The sequence below is a fragment of the Schistocerca cancellata genome, chromosome 11 (genome assembly GCF_023864275.1).
Source record: "Schistocerca cancellata isolate TAMUIC-IGC-003103 chromosome 11, iqSchCanc2.1, whole genome shotgun sequence".
Lineage (NCBI taxonomy): Eukaryota > Metazoa > Arthropoda > Insecta > Orthoptera > Acrididae > Schistocerca > Schistocerca cancellata.
In genome coordinates this window covers 36,236,916-36,258,214 of record NC_064636.1, presented here as the reverse complement: position 1 = coordinate 36,258,214, position 21,299 = coordinate 36,236,916, and the positions used below count along the sequence as shown (strand labels likewise).

General features: G+C 39.6%; 1 protein-coding gene and 1 long non-coding RNA gene across 4 annotated transcripts in view; both read right to left on the bottom strand.

The window, feature by feature from the left end:
* LOC126108764 (THAP domain-containing protein 6-like) overlaps positions 1-21,299 on the bottom strand; it is a 159,095-nt gene that overhangs the window by 76,430 nt on the left and 61,366 nt on the right. The window lies entirely within an intron of this gene.
* Positions 7,364-9,235, bottom strand: LOC126108766 (uncharacterized). The gene is made up of 2 exons (XR_007523625.1): positions 8,959-9,235; positions 7,364-7,925 (listed from the first exon to the last, which is right to left on the bottom strand). It is a non-coding gene; the product is annotated as an uncharacterized LOC126108766 (long non-coding RNA).

The window sequence follows — 21,299 nt, the reverse complement described above, 5'->3', positions numbered from 1 at the left end:
CCAGGCCTCAATCTCCGCTAATTCCTAATTTCAATCTGCCGCCGCTCATACCTCACCTGTCTTTCAACATCATCTTTGCCTCTATACTTCCGTCCCGACTGACATCTCTGCTCAAACTCTTTGCCTTTACAAATGTCTGCTTGTGTCTTGTATGTATGGATGGATATGTGTGTGTGTGCGAGTGTATACCTGTCCTTTTTTCCCCCTAAGGTAAGTCTTTCCGCTCCCGGGATTGGAATGACTCCTTACCCTCTCCCTTAAAACCCATATCCTTTTGTCTTTCCTTCTCCTTCCCTCTTTCCTGACGAGGCAACCTTTGGTTGCGAAAGCTAGAGTTTTGTGTGTATGTTTGTGTTTATTTGTGTGTCTATCGACCTGCCAGCGCTTTTGTTGGGTAAGTCTCATCATCTTTCTTTTTAAATATATTTTTCCCACGTGGAATGTTTCCCTCTATTATATTCATACAACTAAATAATTCGTTTTTCCTAGCCAAGACGCAAAATATAAATAAAACCTAATGAAAGTGGCAATGTAATTTCGTTAAGTTTATAGCATACAGAGTAAAATTAGTAAACCTGTAATCAATATTAGTTTGTATTTGTGAAGATTACAGCACTTAATTCTGTCACTGACGCAGACTTCCAAAAATACGTTTGTCACTGTGGTACAAAAAAACTGTGTCATACTCGCTATTTGATGTATTACACCATGTTCAGATACGTTGGTTTAACTCTGATTACTTTTTTTCTGCAACGGTCGACTTACTTGTGAAATCGTATGCTGCTTTGAAATCAAAGAATGTAACAACTATGTTAAGGTTCTGCACTGTTCAGATCCTGTGGATAGTTTTCAAATTAAAAATTTGCTCTGGGCATGATCTCTCTTCTCTGAACCCGGTTTGGTATTCACCAATTGTGTATTCTGCTTGATCTTCTATCACATTCAGTACAGCTATAGACAAAATTTTGTAGGAGACTGGAAGCAAAGATATGGCACGGTAATTGTTGGTATCTGTCCTGTCAAATGGTTCAAATGGCTCTGAGCACTATGGGACTTCACATCTGATGTCATCAGGCCCCTAGAACTTACAACTACTTAAACCTAACTAACCTAAGGACATCACACACATCCATGCCCGAGGCAGGATTCGAACCTGCGACCGTAGCGGTCGCACAGTTCCAGAGTGTAGCGACTAGAACCGCTCGGCCACCACGCTTGGCATCTGTCCTGTCACCCTTGTTTTGTAGTGGATTGATCATGGCTTGTTTCCAGACGTCCAGTATTCTTTCCTTCTCCCAGCAATCTTGAATAACCTCATAAATGGTTTCAGCTGCCTGCTTTCCTCCATTTCCACATCTCAGCTAATATGCCATCTTCATGGGGCGCTCTGTTTTTCAGATGGCCAATGTATTGTTCAATTTGATGCAGTGGTGGTGGTTCTGAAGGTGGATTTTGCTTTTGAGGCTGTCTGAAAATTAAATGTGTTTGTTCCTCGCAGTTTAGAAGATTTTTAAAGTATTTTGTTAGTAGCTCACATGTGTCCTCGTTGTTGATTATCAGTTTGCCTGTTGAATCTTTGAAGTGTTGGCTCGTCGGCTTGTAACCTCTTATCTCTGCTTTGAAAACTTTGTAGGTCCTACTTATGAATAAGGTATCTTATTACTAAATTACGTTAAATGAAACTCTGTGATATTTTATCATATTAACAATTGTCAACATTTTCTTAATTACGCTTTAGCTATGAGGAGGGGTCAAAAAGTTTCTAGCCTAACAAATCAAGAACGACAGAAATTTCATAAGACCAATTTATTTTTCAATATAATATCCGTGTACACTAATACACTTGTGGGCTTGCTCAGTTAACTTCTGCAAACCTCACAAATAAAAGTTCTTCGATTTCGAGTCCGACCAAGCTTTCATAGCATCGATCACTGCATCATCACTATCAAATCGCCATCCTTTGAGGACTTTTTTAGGTTTGGCAAAAGAGTAAAGTCTGATGGAGCCAAATCTGGAGACTATGGTGGACGACGTAACAACTGGAACCTGCAGTCAGGCAGTTTTTCCAATGTTGCGAGGGCTTTGTGCACTGGTGTGTTATTCTGATCTATGTGCCAATTTCTTTCTGTCTTCTCTCCAATAGTGCAGGAGGGTGCAATAGTATAATGCATTGACAGTCATGCCCTTTTGCAAGTAATCCACCATAATTACACCTTCTGCATCCTAGACGACTGATTTTTGCACTCTGAAGTTTTTTAGGGTACGGGATGAAGGATGTTTCCATTGTTGTGACCTGTTTTGTCTCAGGCTCAAAATGGTAAACCCACATTTCGTCCACTGTCACATACCTTGCAAGAAAGCAGTCTTCATCCATTTCAAATTGGCGGACGATTTCTTCACAACACTGCACACGGTCTCGTCTCTGATCTGCATTCGAGTCTTTCGAGATCAACCGAGATGAAACTTTCCGCATTCCGAAATGTCCACAGCAATGTCACGAGCACACCCATGGAAGATTCAAAATGTGGTTTCAACGTGGTGCAACATTGTTCAATGATCCTGCAAAATCATATCACGAATTGCAGTCCCTGTTTCATCAGTGGCAACGGGTGCGACAGGCCTTCCTCTCCTTCGTGCATCTTCCACACTTGTTCTTCCATGTTTGAAGTCTAACACCAAGTTTTTTCAATGTTTCATAAGATGGAGCACTATCCTTAAGTGTATTCTGCACGTCCTCTGCAATTTCCTTGAGCACCATTCCCTTCGAATGAAGATATTCAATCACAGCACAGTTCTTGACACTCTCAATATTCACCATTCTGCTGACACTATAAAGCTCTGTATAGGGCAAGTACGGCCAACTTGCCAGTGGCCGCCATTTTGGGCCCATTGTGCCGCTGGTGATACATTGACTGCTGCAGCATATTTAGCTGTGTATATTAAAGAACTGCACTTAACCGTCTACTGCACTGCTAAAACTGATCAGTAGCTTCAAACAGAATATGTTGAATATTTAGCAACAAAAAAATCTCAACAAATTCAAGACAAATGAGTCGAAAAACATTAGCTGCGACGAGCACGAAACAAATTTTTTCCCTTCTATCCTTTGTTAATAGCGAAAGCAGATTTCACAGATCTTGTTGCGGTATCGGGTTTGAACACCTCTTTTCATAGTCAGTGTTAAATTGGTCCTATCCAAAAGTCAGCAGGACAAATGGGAACCAATATTAGTTCGCAGGTGAAAGTAAAAATCCATCACTCATTTAAAGCTCTATATCAACTTATTTGTTGTTCCTGCTACTCAGTAGTACAAAAATTCACCCAATGTCTCTTTTGTTACATGAAATAAAGCATTGGATTCAAATATATGTGTGTGGCACCTTAGTAAATACAACTGATAAACGTGACTATGATGACAGATGCTTTATATATTTGTCAGATCTATCCCATAAAATTTTGTCCGCAAACTGTTCTATGACATCAGGAAAATGATTACAAAAGTACAAGAGAATACAACATTTCTACAAAACTGTAGTCATATTAATACAATGTATATTAGCGGCCAGGCTGCAACAGTAATAATAGTCTCCAGTTAACATTAATGGTTACTGAATGATAGGTCATAGGTTCGGTAGTTTGGATTCCGTAGAAATACTGGAACACGTGAGGCAGTACTGACCTTACGACTTATCTTAGAAGAAAGATTAAGGAAAGGCAAACCTACGTTTCTAGCATTTGTAGACTTAGAGAAAGCTTTTGACAATGTTGACTGGAATACTCTCTTTCAAATTCTAAAGGTGGCAGGGGTAAAATAGAGGGAGCGAAAGGCTATTTACAATTTGTACAGAAACCAGATGGCAGTTATAAGAGTCGAGGGGCACGAGAGGGAAGCAGCGGTTGGGAAGGGAGTGAGACAGGGTTGCAACCTCTCCCCAATGTTATTCAATCTGTATATTGAGCAAGCAGTAAAGGAAACAAAAGAAAAATTTGGAGTAGGTATTAAAATCCATGGAGAAGAAATAAAAACTTTGAGGTTCGCCGATGACATTGTAATTCTGTCAGAGACAGCAAAGGACTTGGAAGAGCAGTTGAACGGAATGGATGGTGTCTTGAAGGGAGGATATAAGATGAACATCAACAAAAGCAAAACGAGGATAATGGAATGTAGTCGAATTAAGTCGGGTGATGCTGAGCGTATTAGAATAGGAAATGAGACACTTAAAGTAGTAAAGGAGTTTTGCTATTTAGGGAGCAAAATAACTGATGATGGTCGAAGTGGAGAGGACATAAAATGTAGACTGGCAATGGCAAGGAAAGCGTTTCTGAAGAAGAGAAATTTGTTAACATCGAGTATAGATTTAAGTGTCTGGAAGTCATTTCTGAAAGTATTTGTATGGAGTGTAGCCATTTATGGAAGTGAAACATGGACGGTAAATAGTTTGGACAAGAAGAGAATAGAAGCTTTTGAAATGTGGTGCTACAGAAGAATGCTGAAGATTAGATGGGTAGATCACGTAACTAATGAGGAAGTATTGAATAGGATTGGGGAGAAGAGAAGTTTGTGGCACAACTTGACCAGAAGAAGGGATCGGTTGGTAGGACATGTTCTGAGGCATCAAGAGATCACCAATTTAGTATTGGAAGGCAGTGTGGAGGGTAAAAATTGTAGGGGGAGACCAAGAGATGAATACACTAAGCAGATTCAGAAGGATGTAGGTTGCAGTAGGTACTGGGAGATGATGAAGCTTGCACAGGATAGAGTAGCATGGAGAGCTGCATCAAACCAGTCTCAGGACTGAAGACAACAACAACAACAACAACAACAACAACAACAACAACAGGTTCGGTACTTGCATACTGCAAAAATTGTTTTCTTTTTTGTACATTATATTGTGTGAAACAAAGTTCAATTTATTATTGTGAGCACCATAAACATAAGTTTAAAACATACTGTACAGTCAATCAGGTCCAATTTTTCACCAGTCATGGTAACTTTGTACAGTACCACCCATTATTTTTCATTTTATGTGCTGACAGTGGTAGTTTTATCTCCAAGATTTCTATTTTATAATTAAATTACCATCTATCCTATCAGCTCTTCTGACTTTTTTTTTTTTTTTTTTGGTGTTCGAATTTATTGGAAAGTAACAGAAATTTAAAGGAGACAACAGCAAAAGGCCAGAAATGAGTAAAATTAACTGAATGGTGAAGTCGAGTTCCTGCAACCCTTCCCATTGCAACCGAGATCAACCCAAAGACAAGAAAATTTACAAGGACTTATGCTGCAGTGATCAGACATTGAAATTAAAATAATGGGCCTGGAGTTGCTCCTGACAGTAACATGAAATTAGGTATAAACAGCAGTATTGTGCTCACGACCACAGGGAACTTGTAAACATCAACTCTGTCACCACCAATAAGGGAAGATGATTCTAGGTTTGATGATTACATTAAATTTACATTAATTTTTGAATACAGCTTTCAAATAAATATGTCATTACAGTGTATGAAGGTAAATCACATGCCGGAAAAGTCACTGCAGCGGAGATGTAAGGCAAGTGTATCTCATTTAAAATAATTTGCAATCGCAGGACCAAGAAAGGAAAAAAGAAATAGGTTTTGGCTTGAAAGCTAAGACTGAGTTTTGAACTGTAAAGACAAAGTATTAATAGAAAAGATGAATCTTGCCCAATACCTGTTAACAGAAAGAGGCAAAGTCCATAATAGCAATGAACATCTGCACACAATACCTGAGAATGTTTGAGGGAATGTATTTACTATATAGCATTACTGGAAGTGTTGTTCTATTTTGAAGACAATGTGTGCACTATTATTTGTAATGTGTGTTATTAAAAGCATCCTGAAGATGTGTTATTTTTACATTTATATACCCTCAACTTAAAAACCATTAATAACAGGTAGATATAAATATCTTTAAATTTCAAAGTAAATGTGCATTACTGAACAGAACAATTTGTTTAGGCTTCTTATCAACCAGTGATTTACTTTTGGAATGGTTTGAAGTTACTCAGGACATTCTATATGGGTAAAATAATGTGTTGTCTAAGACTAACCTAAACTTAGCAGGAATGGCAGTGTAACTTTATCAGTATAAATATTAAAGGATTACAGCAATTGGTCACTGTCTATATTTTTTATTATAAAAGCACTCAGTAACTTTAACTACAACATGTGTTCCAACATTTAATGTATGTTGTGGGCAGTATTTTCAAAAAATAGTCTAAAGTGAAGCAAAGTTACCCCAGTTGCCTGCATTTCCATGACATATTCACGATTTTCAACATGAATTGTTAGATTATGAAGAGAAATAAAAATAGCACTATAGGTTGACTCTCACACAGAAGATTACAGCAACCAGCCATTTTTACAATGTTATTTATTTATTTATTTATTTATTAAAAGAGCGCCCTTACCTGTTCATCTTCAGACGCCTAGTTCGCGTTTTACATTACATTTCGTGGTTTGTTTCCCCAACTGATGTAACTTCCTTGGGGTGGTGGTGCCAATGAAGAATCCGCGCCATTACATTCCAGTGCAGCTCGCTTATCATCTTGGAACATCAAAAACTGAATAAAGCACTTTTTTGTGTATACCTCCATGTAATGAAACTTCTAAGTGTGTGAGTGGTGCATTAGAGTATTGCGCGCGCGCGCGCAGCGCGCGCACACACACACACAACACACACACAGAGTGCATTTTACAGTTTTGCAAGATAAGTGACCTGCACTGGAACGTAATGGCACGGACTCTTCATTGGCATCAGCACCCCCAAGAAAGTTTCGTCAGGTGGGGAAACAAACAACGAAATATAATGTAAAATGTGGACCAGCCACCAGAAGATGAACCTATCGGTTCGAACCCGGCGATGGTGCTGTTTTAATAAATGAATAGCATTGTAAAAAGTGGTTGGTTGCTTTAATCCTCTGTGTAAGAGTCAACCTACATTTTGTATGCAGCCACAGGCTCAATATGTCAGTTTTTGACAAAACAGCATTAAAAGTAGCAATTACAGAACAAAATGTGCACGACATTTACGAGAAATGACCTTCACATTTCACCATGCTTGGAAACAAGTATTCTTCAAGAAGTGTTGGCCAACCTATCAACCATCAGCATATCTTGCACATGTGCTATTTCATTCTGAGCTACGAAAGAGTATAAAGTACAAGCCAATGTTCTTCCTGGAAGAATGTATACTTTTTCCCTATCTACAATATTACATAAAACGTAGATACATCGTATGTATAAAAGGCTGTTGAAATACAGAGGAAAAAAATTAAAGCAAATGAAGCACAAGGAAGAAACAAAGGTGGTGGCAATGCACAAAAGTCAAATATGTACATAGGTTGAGGGATGTTTTATATATACATGCACCATTCTGAGCCCTTGACAGGGACATAGTCTACTTGTAAAATGTAACAAATATTACATGAGATAATGAAAACACTCCACACTTGGAAAAAGAAACATAGAACATAAATATTATAAAAATCACTATCAGTAAAACAAAAATGAGACCATTTGAAAAGAAAATATTAACACACATTTTGTGTCTTGCACAACCAAAATAAATTTGAATGTCAAATTTACAAATCATTTTCTAAAAAGTGATTTTGGAAGTCACAGTTTCTGCACTAATTTTCTCATGGCCATGCTTCTACTGCCTTGTGTCACTACACCCTGATATCTTTTATTTTCCTCCCTGAGAGGCAGATGGACTCTCACTGCCAAAAACCTGTATCCTCCGTATGTTTCTCTAGTAGGCCAACAGGTTTCCTCTAAGCAGCAGCATTACATACCACTGGGTGGTTATGATGACAAAAAATACTTGGCACTGCATTTGGTTTAAGCTTTACCAGTCCATCAGCTCTGTTGGCTTCAAACTGGTCTCGAGTGAAGTGATTCTGGTAAACAGAAACAATACTATTAGCCAATTTAACTGCAAACTCGTTTATTTAAGTGATATAAAAATTGTAAGACTATGCATTATAACTATATTTTAAAATATGAAATGTATATGAATCTGCAATATCAACAGAACTGAGCACACATTACTCTTAACTACATACAGTGCAAGAAGCTCAGAGGTCTATGAATTAGGTACAGTATTAACTATGCACAAACACTGTTAACACTTATCAATCTCTCAGATTCTACCAGCAAACTAATTGTAAAAATTTCATTATATATGAGAAAGCTAACATCTTTTAGGTAATGTATATTCACTTAAGCTTAAATTTCAATTGGTTTACGTTTTCTGTGTAACAACAAATACTGTATGATATACATCTTCTAGGCCTACCTAGTATTTGCATCTGAGACTGCTGAGTGTACAGGAAGCTGTATTAAAAGCAGTAATTAAAAATATACTGTACTGTTAAGATTGAAGATCCAATTCAACTATGCTTTTTTTTTATTTCAATGTTTGTCGAAACGGTAGGCCTACACTATTAAATGCAAGTAACAGGTACTTTTCAGGAGGCTCGTCATTATCACGCCATTTATTTTCACGAAACTTACTGAAAACGACACGTTGTTAATTGACCTTTCAAGTACAGCGAGCCATAATGGCGTATTTTTTCGGAGGACGCAACAGTATACATACACTAAAACATCCAAATACTTCACATTCCGTCTCTTCACATTCAGTCTTCAACAGTTAGGCCTACATTGTGTAGCTACGGAACGAAAAACGTTTACCCACTTCACCTTTCGCGCTGTAAAAAATACGCCTTTATACCAGTCGGTTCATTACAGATTTACTAGAAACGCGTCGTTTTTTACTAGGATTTGTCCAAACAAACTTGACCGGTTTTAGGCTAATCACGTATAATGTTGCACCAAATCTGATCACGAAGTGAGTCAAAATATAGCAAGTTTGTTACAAAGAGTATCTTAAACCTTAAGATGATTTGCATTAATAAAAACTGTACTTACCGCACACAAGCGAGAGTGTCTTGTGGGCTGCCAGTTGGCTCTGTTGATTTTCATCAGCCATATTCTCCTTCTTGTTGCATCTCTCCCTTCGGAAGGAATAATGTACAGTTTTCCTCCCTTTTCGCCTCGAAACGAACAGCCAACAGCACAGCACTGAGGCATTACTCTACGTAAAACTTCGAAAATACATAGCACTTCCTAAGCATTACACGTAACGCTTGGGCCCACAATGGCTGCTAATGTCACGTGACGCAGTTTCAGCCAACCCTGAACTGCGGACGGCGGCAGACGCAGGGGAATAGAATGGCCATATTCTCCTATATACAGAACAATCTAACATATGTTAGACTGTGATACAGAACTTTAATGCACTACGGTATACAACCAACGCCACCTAGGTGGCATTGATACAACGCCATCCTAGCGGCAAAACTAACGACTCTGGAGTCGCGGAATTTGACCTGCATACCCACAAAGGGTCACTATAAAAGTAGGTGGTGGTGGTTGTGAGAGACATTACGGTAACTATCTCGGGCTAGAAACTTTTCGACCGCCCATCGTATGTAGCCTTTATCTCAAAAATAGTGTACAGTCGCAGTCCCTCTACTCTTGTGCTCTGATGTGTTTCTGTTAATACGCAGTATGGAACTGGCACAGGCTGCTTCCTGCTCCGTTGTGAAACACGCGTGTGGAACTAAAAAACGCCAAGAAATGGGTTGTTCTTAATGTTTTTCATGAAATTTAAAAAATCAGCTTTGAAGTTTTCTAAGGAGCTATATTATATTGATCGTCTGGTGCAGTTCACCGATCGCTTGTTCGAATCTCACCTTGGTCACCTTTTTTTTTCTTTTGTTCAATTTAAAAGTAATTAAAAACAAACTGGAAAAAAATTTTAGAACCCAAGAAGAACAATGTGGATTCACGGCTGGGAGATCATGTGTGGACCATATTTTCACATTACGACAGATTTTGGAGAAACATAGGGAAAAATCAAAAAGTATAGGATTAATTTTCATAGATCTAGAAAAAGCGTATGATACTGTTCCAAGAAAATTACTTTGGAGAGCACTACATATGGCAAACATAAACCCTTCCTTGATTAAAATAATACAACAAATGTATAAAGATAACATTTGCCAAGTGAAAGTTGGTAATAAACTTTCACAGAAATTTAGAACAAGCAAAGACCTTTTACAGGGCTGTCCCATGTCACCATCATTATTTAAAATCTATATGGTCTATGGTCCCGTAAATGTAATAGTATGGGATTAGAAATAAGAAATGGAGTTAACCTACATCACTTATTATTTGCTGATGATCAAGTAGTAATAGCACAAGATGGGGAGGATGCTAACTATATGTGCAATCAACTAGCAGTAGCATACAAAACTTGGGGTTTGAAGATTAATTACCAAAAAACAGAATACTTGACTAATGATTCAGATGAGCTATACATTGAAGGAAAGAAAATCAAAAAGGTAAACACTTTCTGTTATTTGGGATCCATTTTAGAAATCGAGGGAAAATCAGAGTCAGAAATCAATAAAAGAATTAGTAGCGGACGGAGGGTCATTGGGATGCTTAACTCAGTCTTATGGAGCAGGAATGTAATGAGCAGAGCTAAAAAATTAATATACAAATCCATATTAGAGAGTGTAGTTCTGTATGGAACGGAGACCTGGACAATTAACATGAAGCACATTAAAAAATTACAAGCTCTAGAGTTGGACTTTTGGAGAAGATCGGCAAGAATCTCCAGGAAAGAAAAGATAAGGAACATCGAAGTAATAAGGAGAATGGAAATAAAAGAAAGAATATATGACGTAATGGACAGGAATAAATTACAGTGGTACGGGCATGTACGACGAATGGAGGAAGCCAGAATACCAAAACTGATACTGGAGTGGGAACCGGAGGGGAGAAGAAGAAGAAGAGGACGACCTGTGACCACCTGGCTCCAAAATGTACAGCACACAATGAGGAGAATGGGCGCAGAGGAAGAGGACACGCAAGATCGAAACACCTGGAGAAATATTTTGAGAGTATAGTTTAAGAACGTTTATTGTTTGTATTGTATTTTCCAAGTAAATTATTATGTTGGAGATAAGCCTCTGTAATGAGGAAAAGCTCAAAAAAATAAAAAAAAATTTAAAACACCTCCATCTCGTACGAGTACAATTCATTTTTTATGAATAATGTACATATTCCAGTTTCTAATTAGTAATTACTTACTGCACGTAAAATTCCTGTTTTCACTTCAAACATAAATTCATTATCGATGTTTTATGAAAGATTGTTCGTGAAAGTTGCTTAAATTAAGACAATTCAACTTCATTGGACATAAATGAAAAACCAAATCTTTATTTGTTCTCATATGAACCTGAGCGATAAGTGTTGTAGAAATATGACAATCATTTTCACAGCATCTAGCACATCATCATACAAATGCTGCATTTTTTACATTTGCTACCGTACCATTACAATATAAACCCAGCAAAACTAATCTGGAGTCAGTCAGTGCTGTCCAAGGTAATCCACCGATAAAGCTGTTGTCCTGCATTACCGGTTACTCTATGTACTTGTGTCACAGCATAAAACATATCCTTATGATCGTTGGGTTGGGTTGTTTGGCGGAGGAGACCAACCAAACAGCAAGGTCATCGGTCTCATGGGATCAGGGAAGGATGGGGAAGGAAGTCGGCCGTGCCCTATCAAAGGAACCATCCCAGCATTTGCCTGGAGCGGTTTAGAGAGAAAACACGGACAACCTAAATCAGCATGGGCGGACGCTGGATTGAACCGTCGTCTTCCCGAATGCGAGTCCAGTGTACTAACCACTACGCCACCTCGCCCGGTCTTATGATCGTACTTTACTGTACTGGCACAGCATGGCTTCCGCTTCAAGTGAAACGAGATTCAAGCAAACGCGGAAGAATACATGGTATAATGCTTACATCAAGTTTATTGTTTTGATGAACAGTTTTAATAGTTCTGGAGATATGCGTGTTCAGACACAACACTTTTATTGTCAGGATTGATGACTATTTTGAACAAGCATGTCAGAAATCCGATATTTGAATGTAAAAGTGAGATACCTTTCTAAAAGTCATCAGATTTGTATTTATCCAATTTGAGGTAAAAGTTATGTAGTGCCGCCCCCCCCCCCCCCTCCTATATTTCAGGGTGCTGCGGATGTAAACATTGACCACTAGTGAAGCTTAAGGGCGGCAACGCACTAGGCCAACTGACAGTCGTGATCGATCACCCGAAGAATGCATACCTTTTGACTCGAAGAAACGCAAAGCCAAAAAAAGATACTGGATTCATCCTCTACTTGTGGAGCGGCACACAAAGGGCTTATTTAAAAATTACTTCGAGGATCTTCGAAAGTACCCAGATCGCTTCTTTAATTATACAAGAATGTCAATGCAATCATTTGACAACCTTATGGAAAATATATGAAATTCTATCATAGGTACTGATACTCGTATGCGAGCTCGTATAACTCCGGAAGAAAAATTGTTGGTGACTGAGGTGAGTACAAAAAACAAATATATTTCATTTTTGAAGCGTCAAGCGCTAATATGATAAGTCACAATCTCCGTAGGACTATTTCTTTTTTAAAACTAAAAGTATTTGTTCTTGCAAAATTCCGTGGCAACTAACAACACCTAAGATTAATTGTACTGGTGAGAAAATGTATCATTAAAAATACCTTCACGGTAGTAATAGACTGAAATCGTGTAAAATATTACTGACCTATCGTCGTTTTGTACCTTGGCCCTGAAATTTAAATGTTACAAATTTGAAGAAACGGTAAGGAAAAAAAATTCACAAAACAAAAATGCTAGTTTGAATATAATGAAACATATTTTACGATTTGATATTATTTGTAGGGCTACTAAATTTTTGTTACATTTCAAAAGAAAAGAATTTTAAAATCAATGTTCTTCACGTACAGACTCCTGAAACAGATCAAGTAGTTCAGTATTCTGGCTCGATACAGTTGACACCGATGAGGCAGTGGGTGATACTGATTGTAATCCGTGGCAGTGGTCTGCCCGTCTGCAACAGGCGTACAATATCCACAGTGATTCTGCCCTCTGCTCAAGTCTCCCGGACCGTAATTCGGTTGCACTGGGTATCCATTGGCCACGGTTATACGCTCCAGCAAATGACGTTATTGGCACATACTCTCCATAGCCTTGATGATGAGTTTGCAGTGGAGGCATTTATTGAGTCTATAATTTCCATTTTTGTAGTGAGCTTTCTGTGTTCTGGAATTTTTTTCATGTCTTGTAACAATGAAAGCAGAAAGAGACGATCTGGATCGGATTCTAGTTTTCTTTCGTATTGCCATTTCTCGCTCCTCCCTCATTGCGATACTCTGCCGGAGTACTGCAATCAATCTATCGTCGTTAGTTTTCTGCTTTTTCTTTTCTGGCGTACTATTCCTTATTTACTCTCTGATGGTTATTTTCAGAAACTTCCGTTTCCAGGCCAGCTTCAGTTGTGTTGTTCAATACAGTGTCCTTCGGGAACTGTAATTGCCCAAAATACACGTAAGAGCTTTTACGCAAAGCTGCAGTCCACTTTTCGCACCTGCTCTGCGTCTTAATTCCCTGCTAAAACTCGTTCTAATGTTCTTCCACTTCAGCTGTAAAGATTTTCCTGCAAAAGACGTCTCAATTAACGCTGCTGGGGTGAATTTAGGGATGCTAATTTGAAAAATAATTTAAAATAATGTACTAAAATTTCTGTCACAGGTGCACGGTTTTCAATTTTTTCATATCAACGTGTTTTTCGTTTCAGATATCTGGCTTCAGAATGTACTATGGCAGCACTGACTCACATTTTTCGGATAGGATACACCACTGTCCGAGAAGTCATATATGAAACTTGCTTGGCGATTGGGAGAACACGAGAGAGAGCATTACAAGAATTAAATGAGGAAAGGTGGATTGAGATAGCAGATGGTTTTAATAAAAATTCAGACTTTCCCAGTTGTATTGGTGCCATCAACGGGAAACATATCAGAGTAATAAAACCACGTCATTCTGGCTCACTTTACTATAACTATAAAAATTATTTTTCCATCGTTTTACTTGCTTCATGCGATGCTGATTATATATATATTTTTGGAGCGTATGGAAAATGTAGTGACTCATCTACATTTAAGCAATCACTTTTGTATGAAAAACTCACGAATCACAATTTACGAATGCCCGAGAAAAGCCAGATATCTAAGAATGGAGTATCGGTGCCATATATCACTGCCGGAGACGAGGCATTTCGTTTATCTGAAAATGTAATGTTTACTTACGGAGGAAGGAGCTTAACAAACGAGAAAAGAATCTAACTACCGAGTTTCTAGGGCTAGGCGTTTTGTAGAATGCACGTTTGACATTCTGGCAAACAAATGGAGAATTTTTCATCGCCCAATGGACTTTCGAGAAGACTTCGCAATTGCCGTAATAAAAGCGTGCTGTGTTTTACACAATTATGTGCGCGAAAGAGATGGTTATAAATTTGAAGACATTATATGTGTCTCCAGAACTGGATATTCCCCCAGGTCATACAGGCAGAGGGTGCCACTCATCATCAGCTTATAGGGATTTATTTGCGGATTATTTTACAAATGAAAATCCGCTGGAGTTGCAAAACAGAATTGCACTGGGGTAGTAATTATCTATGTCATTTAGATTGTGGTGTCACCGCCAGACACCACACTTGCTAGGTGGTAGCCTTTAAATCGGCCGCGGTCCGCTAGTATACGTCGGACCCGCGTGTTGCCACTGTCAGTGATTGCAGACCGAGCGCCGCCACACGGCAGGTCTAGAGACACTTCCTAGCACTCGGCCCAGTTGTACAGCCGACTTTGCTAGCGATGATTCACTGGAAAATTGCGCTCTCATTTGCCGAGACGATAGTTAGCATAGCCTTCAGCTACGTCACTTGCTACGACCTAGCAAGGCGCCTTTATCGTTTGCTATTTATCTTGTGAGGCATGTACTGTCAGACCGATGTTCACCAATTATGAATTAAAGTTAAGTATTCCTGTAGTTACTTACGTTCTTTGCTACTATAAATTCCCTTAACTGTTCCAGATCTCACGCCAGCCTGCGTGAGCTTAAACGCGTGCCTTTCGGCTTCCTCCTCCCAGTGGCTTGGCTGTCTTGCCAAGTCACAACATAGATAATGTCTGTAACTATTACTGCTTCCACGTGATTTAGTATCAATTATTGTTAAGTATAAATTGATACCCTCTTTTCCATTATTGTACGTATAACAAATGTTATTTACGTAGTAAATTAAAAAAAAACACTTACGGAATTCATTCTTGTCATTTTCACTCACGTTCTGCTCACACATTATATTTGTTATTCCTCCCAACTCCTCCTCTTCAAATGACGATCACCGTATTCTTCTGATGAAATATCCCAGATAGCTCTTCGGCTTTCAACCTCACGAATAAATTCGTCCGTATCAAAAGTCACGGTGTATTTCGTTTCTCGATCACACGAACACACGGTCTGGCTTGGTCGGAGACTGCAGGCACTCACTGCGAGACACGCTGGCTGCCCAGTGCGCGGCCTACCATACGCCCTCATTGTTTTACGAGTACTAGCCAGGCTGCCTAGTGCGTTGCCGACCCTACATGAAGCAAATCCGTGACTTGTGACGTCACACTCGCCATGTTCGAGGCCTACGAGAAAGACAGGTCGCGGCGCGTACGTCACGAATGCAGTCCTGCGCTCGCTCGCTCAAATCAGCGGACAAGCTAGTTTCTGCACCTGTTATTTCCTAACTAAACGTGTCCGTACAAACAGGGTGACCAGGCGTCCGGATTAATCCGGACACGTCCTCCTTTCTAGCTCTTTCTCCGGGCGGATTTTTGCAGTGTCCGGCTTTTTCGCAATACAGTTAAATTTACAATTCGTCCCGTTCTATTGCTCTTTTCTTACATACTTTAACTATTGGCACAGCCTTCGTGATAAACACGCACGAAGGCTGTGTTAGTAGGTGGCACCAGGATCGTCGATGTTATCGTTGATCTACCTACAAGCGAATGCAAATATCGATTATTTAAAATTTTAGTTTCGTATCTTCGATTTGTATCGACTTGGCTTGCTGTAGTGCACGTGTGATTTCTAAGTGTAATTTTTAACCGAGCGAGTTACGTAAAACATTTGGCTATGCCTAAACGAAAGTGTATATTTTCTGATGTCCTTTCCTGCAAATATCCGGCTTTAAGAAAGGGAGAAATGCATTTGAAGCGGAATGTATGATGTGTGGAGCTGGAACGTACGTCTCAGTGGCCAATGAAGGTAAGAAATAACTCGACAGATTAACTGTCATGGTTTTATTTCATTGTTTCATAGTCATTCAATTTATTTGTATTCGGAAGGTTAAAGTGCAGTTTACATGTCGTCAGCTGCTGCTTGAATTGTACATGTTGGTAGCGGTGCGTCGAATGAAGGAAGGTGCATGGTCTTACGTTTTTCGCTTTGTTGCTCAGTTAAGCACCACCTGACCATCATCAGTAACAATTAACTACTAGTTTTACCGGTAATTCCCGGTAGTCACGTGACTTGTCCAAAGCTGACGGGTGGTATCCTCATCTGCAGTTGACACGTTTGATGTGTCCTCTTTTTTTCTTCCTTTGTCCTTTTTGAAGCTGTTTGTCCTCCTTTTTAAACAATTGCATCTGGTCACCCTACGTACAAACGAAAACTGAATCTTCCACTGGAATCCGCTATTATGGAATCCTATAATGATGGGAAGTCCATGGGCCTACTTATAATCTGTTACGGCTGTACTAGCGTACAATAAAATAGAATCATGCTAAAATGATTATCAGTTGTATAAGGCACCACTTCCAGCATGTAATGAGCACTGTTAAACAGAAGAGACTAAATGGTATAAACACGCCGTAATACCATTTATATAGAGTACTGATCTTAAATTAAATTTTGCCGTAGTACTGTTAATCAGTAAGACTTCATAATAGCAGATTCCAGTGGAAGACGCAATTCTCGTTAGTACTTACACGCCCAGATACGAGTCAACAGGTTTAGAAACGCATTTTGTCTGCTGTGCTGAGCGAGCGAGTTCAGAACTACCTTCGTGACGTACGCGCTGCAGCCTGTCTTCTCGTGAGCCTCGCGCCATGTTAAACCGGGCAAGTTGTCAAACAAAAAAATGCAATTACCATTCATGTACACTATATGATGTGTGTGTGTGTCTATAGTTCACTGTCAGCTATTCCCTTATACCTTCTAACCCTTCCCTGCAAGATCAGTTTCGCAATAACTCTGCTTATTTACAAACGCAATTTGCGTAATGCCGCTAAAGCTGCTGACATTATACTTTTCAAAAATCCTCTGTGCAAAATATTTCTTTTCCTTTCACGTTTCGCAGTTTATTTCCTGAACGATGAAACTTTATAGCGATACAAAGTGACAAAAACATTTACATGAAAAATTTCTTATTATAGTTACTTCATCAGATATGTGGCGAACTTTCACATAATAGGTTAGGTTAAGCTGTGATGCCAAGTGCATTTCTCTATACAGACAAGTTCTGTACACATCATTAGGCAACAAAACTGATAAACCATCCATTTGTTGCTAATTTCAGTTGCTAACGTGGGAAAAATCTTTTAATGTTAACACGAATCACTTTGTAGGTTATGTTGACAACTGAGATACATTAGCAGCAAGGTTTATTCTGTTAAATAAATAGTTTTACCTCAGAAACTGATGGTTTATTCCGAATAAGTTGCCTTCTCCTACTGATTTTCACTTGCAAACAGCCTGGAAAGCTGAATAAACGTGGTACGGCGTCATCCTTCAGCGGCTGTCTATCAGCTCCTGGTCGAAACACGTAGCTGTCTTTTGTAAAATGAGAGCTACAAATGACGCTACGTGTCGATGGAGATCAGTATTCCCTTCGTACTGCATACACCCATTTCTTTAAAAGTTATGGACGCGAGGACTTAAGCAAGTAAGTATTCTATCTCCTGCACTTTTTAATGTTGTGATGGAGGGAGTGGGTAGAGCAGTTAAAGATATAGTAAAAGAAAAAGACAAAAATACGATTTTTGCAGATATGGTAATATGTGGTGATAAAGAGATAGATGTACAGTGGAAGGTAATAATGAAAAGGTATGGATTAAAAATTAATAAAGATAAGAGTGAAGTAATGGTATCTGGAAGAGAGAAAGGGATCAACGGAAATATTACCTTCAATGGAGAACCCCTCACAGTGGTAGAAAGTTTCACTTATCTAGGGAGTGAAATATCCAGGGATGGAAAAATAACTAACGAAATTAATAGGAGGTTACAGAAGGGAGGTAATTTCTATCAAACAATAAAACACATGATTTGGAATAAGGAAGTTTCACAAAAAGCAAAACTCCTTATGTATAAGAATTATTACTTTCCTATTGTCACCTATGGTGGAGAACCGTGGACAATGACAGAAAGGGACTGGAGCAGACTGCAAGCAGGGGAAATGAAATTCCTCAGAGCAGTTAAGGGAAAAACAAGAATGGACATAGTAAGGAATGTAGAGATTAGAAAGGACGTTAAACAAGAAAGTATGAGAGAAGAAATTGAAGGGAAAAAAAAGAGATTAAGATGGTATGGGCATGTTAAGAGGATGCATGGGCAGAGACTCCCCAAAATTATGCAAATCTTAAAGATGGATGGAAGAACACCTAGAGGGCGCCCAAGAACACGGTGGAAAATGGGAGTGAGAATACCTGTAGAAAGAAGAGGTGTGACCTGGCAGCAAGTGGAGGAAGAAAAATGGTGGGAGGACCGAGCCAGATAGAGAGGACTCGTCAGCACCCAGACCCGGCAGTAGCTGGAGCGGGATCTGGATATAGATAGATATTAAAGTACGTGTAACTTACAGGTGGAATTGAATACCACTTCCTGTTGTCCACCTATTACTGTATCCGTATGCAACATAACTCTTGACCATTTTTGTTTTTAAAAAATCAAAAGTCACAAGCAAAAACAACTGATAGTACTATTGCCCCGCTGCAATATGGCGATTCTACCAAGGCTTGTTTGAGCAGTTGCCAGCGAGCTCGTGCGCACGGGCAGAGCTGAATTCGCGTATGAGCAGTGTCTTCTCCCGCTTCCGGCTACTTGTTTGGCTGTTTGCAATATGAGCAGTACGTAGCAACTACTAGCCAGCTGCTACCCGGAGAAGTTTTTCTGGCGCGCCCAAGCTACCAGAATCGCGCATGTAATTTACAGGGGGTGGGGGTATTCTCCGCGTCACCCTTACATATGCTTCTTGATATTGCTGTTCTCTCTTCGTTTACAGCTCCCACATCAAATGAAAACAAGTGATTTCTGTGGCCTGGAGCCATCAAGTCTCAATTTTCTGATGCTATATTATTTCCACGTTATTAGCAATCATAGTCTTAATCCCCCCCCATGAACCATGGACCTTGCCGTTGGTGGGGAGGCTTGTGTGCCTCAGCGATACAGATAGCCGTACCGTAGGTACAACCACAACGGAGGGGTATCTGTTGAGAGGCCAGACAAACGTGTGGTTCCTGAAAAGGGGCAGCAGCCTTTTCAGTAGTTGCAGGGGCAACAGTCTTGGTGATTGACTGATCTGGCCTTGTAACACTAACCAAAACGGCCTTGCTGTGCTGGTACTGCGAACGGCTGAAAGCAAGGGGAAACTACGGCCGTAATTTTTCCCGAGGGCATGCAGCTTTACTGTATGATTAAATGATGATGGCATCTTCTTGGGTAAAATATTCCGGAGGTAAAATAGTCCCCCATTCGGATCTCCGGGCGGGGACTACTCAAGAGGATGTCGTTATCAGGAGAAAGAAAACTGGCGTTCTACGGATCGGAGCGTGGAATGTCAGATCCCTTAATCGGGCAGGTAGGTTAGAAAATTTAAAAAGGGAAATGGATAGGTTAAAGTTAGATATAGTGGGAATTAGTGAAGTTCGGTGGCAGGAGGAACAAGACTTCTGATCAGGTGACTACAGGGGTTATAAACACAAAGTCAAATAGAGGTAATGCAGGAGTAGGTTTAATAATGAATAGGAAAATAGGAATGCGGGTAAGCTACTACAAACAGCATAGTGAACGCATTACTGTGGCCAAGATAGATACGAAGCCCACACCTACTACAGTAGTACAAGTTTATATGCCAACTAGCTCTGCAGATGACGAAGAAATTGAAGAAATGTATGATGAAATAAAAGAAATTATTCAGATAGTGAAGGGAGACGAAAATTTAATAGTTATGGGTGACTGGAATTCGAGTGTAGGAAAAGGGAGAGAAGGAAACGTAGTAGGTGAATATGGATTGGGGCTAAGAAATGAGAGAGGAAGCCGCCTGGTAGAATTTTGCACAGAGCACAACTTAATCATAGCTAACACTTGGTGTAAGAATCATGATAGAAGGTTGTATACATGGAAGAACCCTGGAGATACTAAAAGGTATCACATAGAATATATAATGGTAAGACAGAGATTTAGGAACCAGGTTTTAAATTGTAAGACATTTCCAGGGGCAGATGTGGACTCTGACCACAATCTATTGGTTATGACCTGTAGATTAAAACTGAAGAAACTGCAAAAAGGTGGGAATTTAAGGAGATGGGACCTGGATAAACTGAAAGAACCAGAGGTTGTACAGAGTTTCAGGGAGAGCATAAGGGAACAATTGACAGGAATGGGGGAAAGAAATACAGTAGAAGAAGAATGGGTAGCTTTGAGGGATGAAGTAGTGAAGGCAGCAGAGGATCAAGTAGGTAAAAAGACGAGGCCTAGTAGAAATCCTTGGGCAACAGAAGAAATATTGAATTTAATTGATGAAAGGAGAAAATATAAAAATGCAGTAAATGAAGCAGGCAAAAAGGAATACAAGCGTCTCAAAAATGAGATCGACAGGAAGTGCAGAATGGCTAAGCAGGGATGGCTAGAGGACAAATGTAAGGATGTAGAGGCTTATCTCACTAGGGGTAAGATAGATACTGCCTACAGGAAAATTAAAGAGACCTTTGGAGAAAAGAGAACCACTTGTATCAATACCAAGAGCTCAGATGGAAACCCAGTTCCAAGCAAAGAAGAGAAAGCAGAAAGGTGGAAGGAGTATATAGAGGGTCTACACAAGGGCGATGAACTTGAGGACAATATTATGGAAATGGAAGAGGATGTAGATGAAGATGAAATGGGAGATACGGTACTGCGTGAAGAGTTTGACAGAGCACTGAAAGACCTGAGTCGAAACAAGGCCCCCGGAGTAGACAACATTCCAGTAGAACTACTGACGGCCTTGGGAGAGCCAGTCCTGAC